Source organism: Tursiops truncatus, chromosome 17 (assembly GCF_011762595.2).
Source record: "Tursiops truncatus isolate mTurTru1 chromosome 17, mTurTru1.mat.Y, whole genome shotgun sequence".
NCBI classification, from domain to species: domain Eukaryota; kingdom Metazoa; phylum Chordata; class Mammalia; order Artiodactyla; family Delphinidae; genus Tursiops; species Tursiops truncatus.
Window position 1 is genome coordinate 47,454,686 of NC_047050.1, and position 13,462 is coordinate 47,468,147.

At 37.2% G+C, this 13,462-nt stretch overlaps 1 pseudogene; it reads right to left on the reverse strand.

Moving 5' to 3' along the window:
* Window positions 1-10,238: 10,238 nt before the first annotated feature.
* Window positions 10,239-13,092, reverse strand: LOC101316835 (integrator complex subunit 10 pseudogene; annotated as a pseudogene).
* Between the last annotated feature and the right edge of the window lie 370 nt (window positions 13,093-13,462).

Here is a 13,462-nt window from a genome sequence, read left to right on the forward strand (position 1 = left end):
TTTACAGAAGAGGTGATGACTGATATGAGCAAAAGTCACATTGCAGAGGGGTGATCAGTTGAAGGAAGGAAAGATGAGGAGGCAGTGAGAGTCTGATCATAAACTTAACCAGACAAGCAGGGTCAGCTACATCTGAGAGTGTAGCATTGGTTAACCTGATACCCAGTGCTCAGGTCAACAGGAGCTGAGTGGGAGCTTTGGAAGAGATTGAGAAGTAGAGCCTTGAAATTTTCCTGGCACTATAAGACCATAGCCACAGTTGCTATTTTAAGACATCAGACATGGCTGAAAGGTAATTTGTGAGGGTGTCAGTGCAGCCAAGATGGTGATTCTAGATTATACATAAAGAAGATAAGCTCTGTTTGGAAGGAAAGAAATTGCACTTAGGTGGAATTCTATGAAGGACATAACATGGGCGTATTTGTATTAGGAGAGGAGAGCGTCAGTGATGAGGGAAGTTCTGTTTGGAATCCAATAATGGCATGATGCCTTAAATCCCTGAACTCCTGGTCTGTCATCCAAAGGCAAACCTCTTCTTCATCTGGACTCTTCTATATTCTCATCCATATACTGCATTTTCTTAACTGAACCCCATTCCACCATTCTCCTCCTCTTGCCTCATTCTTGGTCAGTGTATTCATTTATCTTTACCATTTGTACATTTTATTTAATAGCAGCAACCTATTTAAAATAGTTTATTCTTAAAAAAATACACGTCCATAATAAAGAAAATTAAGCAAAACCAGGACATATAAGATAGCACGTGTTCTCCCTACTCTCCCCCCACATCACCCATCTCAGTTCACACAGGCAGACATGGTTAATGACTTGCTGTACAGCCTTCTAGCTCATTGTCAATACATAAGCAAAACCAAGAAAAAAAATGTTTTTCAAAAATTATATTACGATATACATAAAAATCTATAACTTTCTTTTTTACTTAAAAATACATTTTGGACTTCATATTTATAAGTGTTTATAAGATCCTCCTCTTTCTTAGATATTGTATCATGTTCCATTATATGGCCACATTGTACTTTTTAATGAACATTTATGTCATTTCCTTTTTTTGTTGTTATTATAAAAAACCTTTCAGTACTTTGAAAACTTGGCGAATGCTCCTTTAAGAAAAATTCCCATAGTGGAAATGATGGATCGAAGGCTAGGCATATTTCAAAATTTCAAAAGACATTGTCAAAAGTTTATATCAATTGAGACCCCAGCAACAGTTTAGGAGAACACTAATGTCCTCAGACATGTTCACTCTAGCTTTGTCAATATTTTTAATGTTTAATCTATTCATTCTAAGTCAGAAACCTCTACAGAGAAATAGTGTCAGAAAGACAAAAAGTCTTGCATGGTGTTCTCTCAATTAACAGTGTGGTTAGTGCTTTAACTTTTGCAAAGAGCTTTTATATATATTATGCCACTAAATCTTCAAAAGAATTTTTTGAAATACATTTTTTCATCTTCACTTCATATAGGAGCTCATTTAGGTGTGAGAAGATCAATTACTTGTTCAAAATCACACAGATGCTAAGTGGTTGACTTGGAATTCAAACTCTGATCACACATAACAGTTTGATAAAAATGGATATTTAAGTTCTGCTATGTTATATTCAGATAACTGATACCATTTTGACTTGACATTTTTTCAACTAAACATTATACTACCTTAAAATGAGTATATTTTACTTTTTTGAACAGCCTTATATATTTAAAAATTATTATTCTCTCTTTAAATATTCTTTTAGAAGGCTTCATAACAAAACATAATACTAAGTTTTAGAGAAAATTTAACTTTCAGAGTAGAGATGCCTACTTTTTTTGATGAAAGCCAATGAATAAATAAGGTATAAAATACTAAAATTTTCTCTGCAGAGAAGCTATTGACATCAGTGTTAAAAGAATTTTGGGTCAGAGAGATATGGATTAAGAACTGTTTCTGCTACTTTCTGTCTGGCTGACTTTAGGAAGCTTACTTAACCTCTCCAAGCCTCAGTTTATACATCTATACAATAGAGATATTAATGTACTTGCCTCATACTGCTATTACGAAGATTTAAAAAGGTATCCTATGTGAAATGGTTAGTGAGGTGCCTGGCACATAAATGACATGCAATAATGTTGCTGCCATTATTATTATAATTATTATTGTTGTGGCTGCTAATATCATAGGTAATTTTTTAGAGACATATTTCAGAATATTAGGTATTCCCATAAAGATTGACTGTTTCCTATGTTACAGAAACCACCATTTATATATGGTATTTTTCCCTTCCTTTAGAATGTATAATTTGTTCTAATCCTGACATGTTAAAGCTTCAGTGGGCCTAAAAGATTTAGTTATACAAATAAAGACATTTAAGAACAGATCTCTTGAGAAATTTTCCAAAGTCACACAGATTCTTGCTGCCAAAATAAGAATTTGATTCCTGGTCTCTGTTCTTTCTCCTTAAGGTTAATTAATTTATCTTAAAAATGACTGTGCATATTTGAAATATTTTAATTTCTAAAATTGTAAGCCAAATATTGAAAAATTTCCTTGGCACCACTGGTGGTTGAATACATATCTCTCCTGATTTCATTGAAATGAATTTCCCCCAGTTCAGAAACGTGAACTTTTGCCCTCTGTTATGCAAGTTCAGTTATTTTTAAGGAAAGATGACCAGACTGCAACTCTGGTAATTGTGTCAACTTCTTCAGTAATACAAAATTTAATTTATTTTGCATTTGTCATATATCTTGCCTCTGTGATATTACAGACACTTAAAAGCTTCATCCAGTAACTAGTTCAAATTAAAAACATTTCCATGCCTGCATGTAAATTGTGCTGCAACTTTGTAATTGACTAAAATTATTATCTTGCTATCATAATAGTAACTCAAGAAACTTAGACAGTAAAATAAATAGAGAAATGAATTGTTTCATGGAGGTAAGTAAAACTGGATCCTTGTTCTGCCTTCATACTTTAAAGCACTGGTTCTCTGCCTGTACACCCTTAACTATGGAATAAAGTCACATACACACAAAAGCGATTGTTGATTTGTACAGTGGCTGCCTTAAAAACAAGCTGGCTTCTAACTTTAATTCAACAGAGAAAATTTTAAGCTCCAGCTGGTTAGACAACTATCCACTGGCAAATCAGAAAAAATAATTAAAAAATTTTACTTCAAGTTGGTTATTTGTAACTTAGGTTGTTTTTCCATAGAAGTAATGAGAATGATTCTTGGTCTGACAAACTTCAGGAAAAAGCCTAGTACTCCACAGATACCTCTAATATTGTCCTTATATTAATGTGGTCAGTGTGAGTCATATTTTCCCTATGGAAAATGAATTTACTTCTGAAGAGTTACATTCTTTATGAGGGACGTAAGTGCTGGGATTCAGAATTTCCCAATGTTTACTTGCTTATTTTGGCTATCCACTCATCTGTTGTTGGCAAGTTGAAACCATCAGTAGTTAAGACATTATCTCAGATTTAAAAAGTTGAACATTTTGGTTTATATCTTTTAATTATAAGAATGGAATTCAAAGGATTGTATTTTCTGAGTATGTTATTGCTCTAAATTCGAATTCCACATCTTTTATTCAGTAATAATAAAGTGGGTTATAATGGAAGCAATGAAGGACCTAGAATGAACATTATTTCTTCAATGTTTGTAGAAGAGATAAACAAAGGAATGCAGGGTAGGGATAGAGAGGAATGGAAGGATTATGATCAATTTCCTTCTTTCACAACATAATGTAAATGTATTGGGACCTTCCCTGAGACTACAGCTTGAAGGTAAAGTAGAAGTGTGAGGTCACTGAATGAAGTTTAGAGAGGAAAAGTTATTGACCCCAGAGAGTAGTGGTGCCCTGAGACCCTTAATTAATCACGTATCTTTATCGTACTTGTGTCAGTTTCTGCCTCTACCCTTCTTTCTGCTACTGATATTACTCCTGCCACTACTTCTGTCTCTTCTTTACCTCCATGGCTGGGTTCAGCTCAAATAGGGGCAAGCAGGGAGAAAGACCTTTCCTTTCTAAGGTAAATTATGTTGACATTAGAGAAGGCCTTTTAAAAAAATGTCTTTAATTCACCCACATGAACTTCTTTAGAGTTTTCTTGGTTAAACTTGGTCTTTTGCATTTCCATGTCAAGTTTAGAATCAACTGGTCAATTTCTTTCAAATATCTGGTAGGATTTTGACTGGTAAAGCACTGAATCTATAGTTCAGTTTTAAGAGATAATTGATATGTCTGCAACAGTTTATCTTAATAATGTGTTCTATATTCCTGGTAATTCCTATCAGTTGATGACCCTTCTCACTCCTCCCACTCCAGTCCATAAAAGAGTGAGCTATTCCATGCTCATTATTTCAGATCATCAACACCAAAACAGAACAGAAATCAAAGTTGTCAATTTTTGGTTTTGGAACTCATGACAGAGCTAACAGTCTTGAGAGAAAAGGAATTTAAATCACAAGAAACTAGGTTTTTTCAAGTTCTCAACGTTAAAGGACTCAAAGCAAGCATAAAGTCTATGCAAAAAAACAGTCTTTGGAGTAAATGGATGAAGAGCCAGATGGTCTCACATCCAGTCTAGATAAAGATTTCATGGGTGGTGCAAGAAAAAGGCAGAGAAGAGTGAAAGGGCTCTGACGTGATGAATCCTTGAGAAGGGAATATGTGCTCAGCTCCTCCCAGGCCAAATCCCAGAGTGCGGGTGAACCAATAGAACCCCGGGAGATTTGCAATTAAAAAGACAACGTGACTTGTGCATATCTTTCTGGGTGGAACTCTGAGAAGTAGCCAGCCTTATAGAGTTCCCAATACTTAGCTTATCAGAGGAGCAGAAAGAAAGGGATTTCTAGGCAGATGGGCCTGAGGCACTGCAGAATCCTTGAGCCCCTCCTGGTGAGGGTGAATTTAGAAGCCCTCTCATTCCTCATCCTCTGAGAGGAGACTGGAAATAGAAGATTCCAGACCTGCAAGTCCTCGGTTGTAAGCCGAAAGCGTGTTTGTGTTGAGACCCCCCTAAAGAGGCTGAGAATAGTGGTTTGAAATAGAACTTAGTTCAGACTTAGAAAAATAAGAAAATTTACATGAGTTTAAAATACTTTAACAATTTTAAATTTTATTAAATTTTACTTAACTAAAATTTATTTTGGGGCCTAATATTTATACATAATTATTCCACATATTCTTGGCTAAGACAGAAATTTCTTGTTCTTGAATGGGAATATAATACAGTAAGCATGTCAACTTGTCCCAAATTAATTTATTAATTTGGAAAAAGTCAAATTATCTCTACCCTATAGCTTATGACAGAATGCATTCAAAATGTGTTATAGAGTTAAAATGATAACACTATAATGATAACACTATAAATGTTATCATTTATCATAACACTAAAATGATATCAGATAACACTATATCTGATTTTGAGTATGCTTTTCAAAACTTAAAAAGAAAATGGAAAGAAAAAAATTGATGGGCATTTGACTATCTAAGAAATCTAAAAATTCATAACATAAAAGTTAAATCTAAAATATTATTGACATAAAAATAAAATTCACCATATGTAAAACTAAAAGCAAAGAACCACCTGAAAATATTTATAACATATATCTAACAAGAAAATGATAAAACTCATTTTAATTAAAATGCAAATTTAGTGTCACAGTCTTTTCAATACCAAATTGGAAAAGGCAAGAAATAGATTAATACTAGATATTAAGGTTTGTAATCATGCAATCTCACAGAGTAGTGATGATAGATAATAAAAATATTTCTGATAATCAATTTGGAAATGGGTATCAAATGCCTTTAAAATATTTACTTCATTGATTAATTCAATATTCTAGGAATATAGCTTAAGAAAATAGAAGTACACATCAGACTGTAGTATTATGTGATAGAAAAAGCAGCAGTAACTTAAATACCCAACAATAGGGGATTAGTTGAATATTTTATAGTGTATAGTAACAGATTCTACACTGCTGTGTAAAAAATCACATTTTATATAATCAGTAATGTGGGAAAATTCTCACAAAATATGTGGATGATTAAAAAGAATATGGTGATGTTGATATATGATAGAGCATATGATCCCAATTTATAAAATTAAATGTAGAGAAGCTCTTTTACCTGACCTCTACTTAACAGAAGCATCAGATGTTCCCTCTTCCTTTTGTAACTTATCTTTACTGATGTCAATACTTATGGAGAGCTGGCACCTCCCTAGGATAGCCACATTTTTATTCCACCTGTTGATTTATATATAGATTTGGAGTCAGATGTGTTTTTATATCTTAATATCATTTTCCTTGGTCCTATAATTACAAAGCCTAATTACAGATTAAAATGTCTAGTAAACTATGAGTGCTAAAACAGAGTAATTGTTTATGTTAAATAAGTAGAATTCTTTGGGAAAAGTCAATTAATTTTGAGTAGGTAAGAGGATTTGCTCAAATTATGCGTGGACAAGAAAACTGTGCAACACTGGGGGAAATGATTAAATTCTAGAATTCTACACTGAGATTTGTTTATGTCTTTATATTATTGTTCCCATTTTAAGAAAACCAATCTAGAAATCATTTATGGTTCATTAGGAAGATGATTTATGTTATAAAGATGACCTGGAGCTCCCATCAGAAGACCTGTGGTCAGAAAAAAAGCTTGGTTCTACATGAAAAGATTAGTGAAGAAACACTTATTAATTAAATTAAACTTACATATCATGTATGTATAATTTTTAAAGGTTCTGCACCTTATAAAACCTTTTTCTGATTAACCAAAGACTGTTGGCTATCAGATAGAAGGGATTCTACTGCACATGTGTGTATAGAAAAAATATTGGGAGTCTTAACACCAAAATGTTTTAGTAGTTGTCTCTTGATAGCTATCATGATTTGTTTTTTCTTCAAACATTTATTTTTCAATTTTCCTAGAGTGAAAATGAATTACTTTGATCACAATTTAAAGTTATCTGAAACAAAAAAGGACCTCTCCAACCCCTCCCCCCAAAAAGGTATTGGGCTTTTTGCCTAAATATGGGGTCACTGCCATTGTGGTTCCAATGTGGTGTGAGCTTGAGATGTTTGCTTCCATACCATTGGAATCTCCACCTATTCTGTGTTCTGATAGACACAGCTAAAGGTGAGACAATGCACCTTGAGTTTTTTTAAGTCTAACAACTACACGAAGCTCATGATGAAAACAGGCATCCATTACAGCAGGCAAATTGCACTTAGTGTCCAACAAATGTTCAGAACCAGGGTGTGAACGATCATCCTTGTGAAGAATTGACATCTTGCAGGACAGGTACTTCCAGACCCTGCCCCAGCCCTCCAGGTATGCTTGGTTGGCAGCTTATTACAAGCAGGTCATACACTAACTTATACCATGTGTTAGTTAGTTAGTTATAAGTTAGTTATACACTAACTTATACCACATATATACCATGTGTTTGTCATTCAGCATATAAATATCGGTCCTTTGCCCAGCACATAATAACTCTGTAAATAGTAAGTTTTCTTTTAGAAGATTATGGGAGGGGTGCATGTGATAACAATAAATTTTGTTTAGATGATAAACTACATGACACTGGTTTTTAGGTCTGTTTTCTGTATAACTTCTGTGGACTAAACACTGAATCATGTTGGAACTAAATGCTATTTAATGTGCTAGTGAAGTGTCTTCCATTTTGCATGAGTGTTTTCTGTCCATGGTGTAACATTGTGATGGCATACTCTTTCAAATTATATTTATATTCCCAGACCCTATTCCCTAATTTGCTTTTCTTTTCTAATGCCTTTTCTTCCCCTCTGAAGTCCATAGTATTTTAAAAAATACATATTCCTTGAGAAGATATTGAGCTTTTGCTTAGGGTCATACATAAAAGTGTTTGATTTAAATAATCACAGGAGTTAAATTGCATCTGCCAGGGAGTTCTACATTTTTGGCAGTTACAGGCTGCCTTTATTCAGTTTAATGATGAAGATTTGACTTCGTTGGATTTTTTCTTCTTAGTAAAATGAATGGCGCATCTTTCTTTAATTGTGATCCTCGTCAACCATTTGGCCTGGTAATGGTATGCAAATTAAACTCTTTAAAAATTAATGCTAACATTTATTAAATAATGCATCATACAAAAAGGTAATTTGAAATTCCAAGTTAGACTCCCTATCTGCTCATGAGAAAGTATTTTTTGTGCCATCTTCCTAAAACATCTTTATAGTCTTTCTAAATACCTTGAATGTTTTTCCAGTATTTTGCAAAATTATCACCATGGAGACTGTTCATGTAGACAGACTCTTTATGCTTTTCAATTTTGATTTGTATAAACTCTCAGATTTTGAATTTATATCACTGCTCTGACTTTCTAAACTTAAAAGGTGCTTATAGATGTTTCTTTACCACAATTTAAAGACAAGTCTAATTAAGGGGTACGTAAACTTAATTGTACAAGCTTACCTTCGCTTTTGATTCTCAAATCAGAGTGTATATCATATGCTTGGGAATTCTCTGGCAGTCCAGTGGTTAGGACTTGGTGCTCTCACTGCCGAGGGCCCAGGTTCATTCCCTGGTCAGGGAACTAAAATCCTACAAGCCGGGCTGTGCAGTCAAAAACAAACAAAAAAAGAATGTATATCACATTGTCAGTTGGACAATTGTAAACCTTATGTAACATCCCCATCCAGACAGCAGTGAACACTAGCGTTCAGCCTTGTACATTAGTGATTTTGTAAATTTGATTTGGGAATTTTAAATGATATTGTGACTATAATCGGCATAATCTGAGAAGAATGAAACTTCTCAGAGGCAGGTTTAGTATAGTGTTAAGAACAAGAGTGGTAGAGTGTGACTGCTGGGTTTGAATGAATGCCAGTCCTATCAGGTATGAGCTTTACTATCTCAGACAAATTCCTTAACCTTCCTGGGTCTCAGTTTCTTCATCTATGAAAATGACATCAATAATAGTAGCTATCTCATAGAGTTGTTATGAGAACTATGAAACACTAATAAAGTACCAATCCATAGCGAGGACACAACAACTATTAATGCATTATTATTATCTTGAACATTTTTCCCTTCACTGAGAAAACTTCAGCAATATTACTTAAGTGAATCTTCAAAGGATTTGACAATAATTTTGATTTGATTTGCTAACCTAAGAGCAAGCGTCAAACATCTCTTTACTTTGTATTATCTATAGAAATAGAATTTGGGAAAGAATGTAAAATTCTTCATTGCAGACAGCTGTTTCTTCCATTCGATGTGAATTACTAAAAAAGAGAGATTTCTCATGCATGTTTTTATTTCAACAAACATGCATTTAACACCAGCTCTCAATACATGCAAGGCTTTGCGCTGACACTAGGCAGGGAAACATAGTAAGAGGAGATAGGGTCCTTATCCCCACAGTTATCCGGTGGTTAGCAATGGCCATCCTAATACATCAACAGTTAATCATAAGATTAAAAAAAACCCAGATATTTCAAGAAGTTATAATAATGAAAAAAGTCACCATAAGACAGCATATAATTAAACATCTAAAAGATGATATAAACAATAAATGTGTTTGCTTGTTTTATATTTAATAATAACCTTCTTGTTTCATAAAGATTCCATGCTAAGCATTTAGATAGGAGTAAAGTGGTTGGGTTGGTCTATGAGGGCTTCATGAAGGAGGTGGGCCTTGGGAACATTTTGAAGATTGAGTTCCAGGCAGGCTTCATCTCTTAGACTGTCCCATAAGTGTTAATAAGTGATCTACATGTTAATTCGGAGATGGGTATAGCTTAAGGGCTCAACAGTTGCCATCATGCTTAATTACTGTTCACATCCACCCTGCAGTAAGCTTACTGAGCTTTCATCAAGAAGCAGGTGGAATTAGTAGTAGAAGATAGATCACAAGCTTGATCGTTTCAATAGTTCTATGTTTATTGAGGACCCAGTCAATCTCCCCCCACCCCCAAAATTCAATATATATCCCAGGCACTAGGGAGAAAGAAATGGATTCATTGTTGGTTCCTGGCCTCCAGCTGCTCACAGAACATGTAACAAGTATTTGTTCTGCTTTATAATACATGCAAAGATAAGAGTAAGCCAGAGGTGTGATGAATGGGGGAGTGGGTGGGAGTGTATGTGTCAGGGAAAGCTTCAGAGAAGAGCCAGGGTTTTTCATTCTCTGCATTCCTGAATAGAAGCCAAATAAAAGTTTTAATTTGGGGTCAATTCAGAGTGCTTCACAGCTTTTTCCTTTCCACTGAATCTAAAGCTATGATCAGTGAATAAAAATTGCAAAGATAAGTATCAATCAACCAGGAGTCTGGGGGACAATCAATCTTTTTGATTGACACTTTGGTGTCCTTAGAGTTTGTTTCAAAAATGGATTTGGAAGATACTCTAAATCACAAATAATTAATAATGGATGTAAGCACAAACTGGTTCCCCTTACACTTAGGATACATTTTTTTCAATTGCTCATTTATTCTTTTATTTATTCAGTCATTCATGTATGTGCCAGACAGGCTCTGTACAAAATTTTTTGGCTGATTTGGGAACAAACAAGTACAATTTATTTCTTCATGGATTCTTTTTTTTTTTTTCAAATTTAGGATGATTTTATTTACAAAACAGGTTCTTTTGTTTTACAAAAATTACAAAATATGACAAAAATAGAAATAGCTTCTTGGACTGTTGGGAACTACTTCTAAGCAACCAATGAGTTAAAACACCGATGGTCTTCTTTTGAAGAGCGATGACTGCAACACTCAGCCGCGCTTTATGTCTCCCCAGAGCCCCGCGACTGTGGGCTGCCTCTGGCGGGAGGGCCGGTGAGGCCAGAGTCTGGAGCAGCAAGATCTTCTCGTTGACGCAGAACCTGTACAGCACCAGCATCAATTTCTCCCCACAGCGGGACACCTGGCGCTCCATGGCCAGGCGGAAGTCCTCCTTCACGCCCTTGGTGATGCCCCGGGTGACCGTGTGGTGCTTGCTCAGCATTCCTTGATTGGGCTGTAGTTCCAGATGGATCTTCCCACCTTCCTGAGTTCTCAGGTAGGCGAATTCCTCCAGCATGTTGATATTTGTAACATAATTGAAAAAATTCTCATATTGGAAGTTTCCTTGCTGGCAAATCTTATTGACGGCTTTCAAGAAAAGGGGGTCTCTCCCCACGGCCACTCCTGCTGAAGCAGCACGATCACATGCCCCAGCACCATGTCGTCTCTGCTGTCTGAGAAGGCTCTAAGCTTAAAACAACCTAACATTAAGTGGAGGCAACAGGGCATGACAGCCTTGCTGGTACAAGGCAGAAGCTTCAGATATGAACCTTTTCTAAACTTGGGCTTTATTTTTGAGGGTTCTTCCTGTGACTTGCCTCCGTCCTGGATGGGGAGGTCCATGTAGCACATCAAATCAAGGACTTGGGGCTTCCCTGGTGGCGCAGTGGTTGAGATTCTGCCTGCCAATGCAGGGGACACGGGTTCGAGCCCTGGTCTGGGAAGATCCCACATGCCGCGGAGCAACTAGGCCCGTGAGCCACAACTACTGAGCCTGCGCGTCTGGAGCTTGCGCTCCGCAACAAGAGAGGCCGTAAGAGTGAGAGGCCCGCGCACCGCGATGAAGAGTGGCCCCCGCTTGCCGCAACCAGAGAAAGCCCTGGCACAGAAACGAAGACCCAACACAGCCAAAAATCAATCAATCAATCAATCAGTCAATCAAGGACTTTCTCACAGGTCATTCTGTACTCCCCCAAGGCAAAGTGGAAGGTCGCCAGCTGGATGAGTGCCCTCTGATGCTCCAAGGTCCCCTGTCCCGAGATCTGTGGCTGAGGAAGTGGTCCCTGCAGAGCTGCCAAGTGGTGCAGGCTCGCTATGGCCTTTTTATATTGACCCTGATAGATGATCATATCATTGAGGAAGATTCTCAACCAAAGCCAAGTATCCGTCTTCCACACCAAACAAATTCTTGTAAATTCCTTGTCAAGGGATTCCAGGGAATAGAGCAGCTCCCAGCTCTCTCTGGCCAGCTTAAAGCTTTCCAACACCTCGATTGAGTTAGCAAGTTCTGCCTTATTGACAGCAATGTGACGATTCCTTCCTTTTGCTGAACAGTCTTCATCGTCCGAACTCATGGCTTTTTCTCTCCTCTCAGCTAGTTTCCTCTTTTTATGTATGTGTTTATTGTGATCAATTTCTACATCACCATATACATTTGATATGTCTTCCAGAAGAACCAGTGGAACTTGGCTAGGGGCATTAGGACCTTGGAACAGAGACTGCTGTATGCTGTTGACATACTGAAATGCATTCTTAAAGAAGACCAACATAGCGGAATAAACCACTTTGGTTTTTATATTTCGCATGAGCTTCGTCATCAAAGTTGTTCATGTATCTGCAGAGATCCTTCATTCTATGCAAAATATCACCATAGCTTCGTCTTCCTTTATACATCTGCCAGTCACATCTCATTCCAACATCATTCAAAATCTTAACCTCTCCCAAGGGTCCACGATCTGGGATGATTTTTCAGTCAGCCCCTCTATTATGTACTTCCGAGAGCTACGTTTGTTCGGTGACATTAAATCAGACGTTTCTTGGGCACCTTGACGCTGACTCTCTATTTGAGTAGATCTAGTGACATAATTGATATTAAATTCAGCTGCTTTGTTCAAGTACTTATACACCAAATTGGCAGACAGCAGAATGTCATGGTTGTTAATTATTAGAGGAAGGACATCACACACAAATAATTTTCTAAAACAGTTAACAGGAGATTCTTGCTCTTCAATAGTTTCAGCCTCCAACAGTGCCTCCCCAAGGCTAACTCCATGCTGTACCACTGTTTCAGGGAATCGTCTCAAAAGTAGAAGCAACATTTCTGATCGTTCCAAAGTGTTGAAGCATTGTTCCGTAACCTGTAGTAACATTTCACACTGGACCCGACCAGGAAGAGTTTCAAATAAACCTGGATGTTGAAGTCGGCGGGGTAGAGGCTGCAGGCCGTGATGAGCCAAGCCTTGGCAGCCCATAGGTCCTGCTGCACCAGCTCGCGGGCTCGCTGCACCAGGAACTCGCAGTCGCCCTGGGCCGACATGACGCAGAAGGCCTCTTTTTTAATTAATTAATTAATTAATTAATTAATTTTTGGCTGCGTTGGGTCTTCGTTGCTGCGCGCGGGCTTTCTCTAGTTGCGGTGAGTGGGGGCTACTCTTCGTTGCGGTGTGCGGGCTTCTCATTGCGGTGGCTTCTCTTTGTTGTGGAGCACGGGCTCTAGGTGTGCGGGCTTCAATCGTTGTGACTCATGGGCTCTAGAGCGCAGGCTCAGTAGTTGTGGCGCACAGGCTTAGCTGCTCTGCGGCACGTGGGATCTTCCCAGACCAGAGCTCGAACCGTATCCCCTGCATTGGCAGGCAGATTCTTAACCACTGCACCACCAGGGAAGTCCTCTTCATGGATTCTTAAAA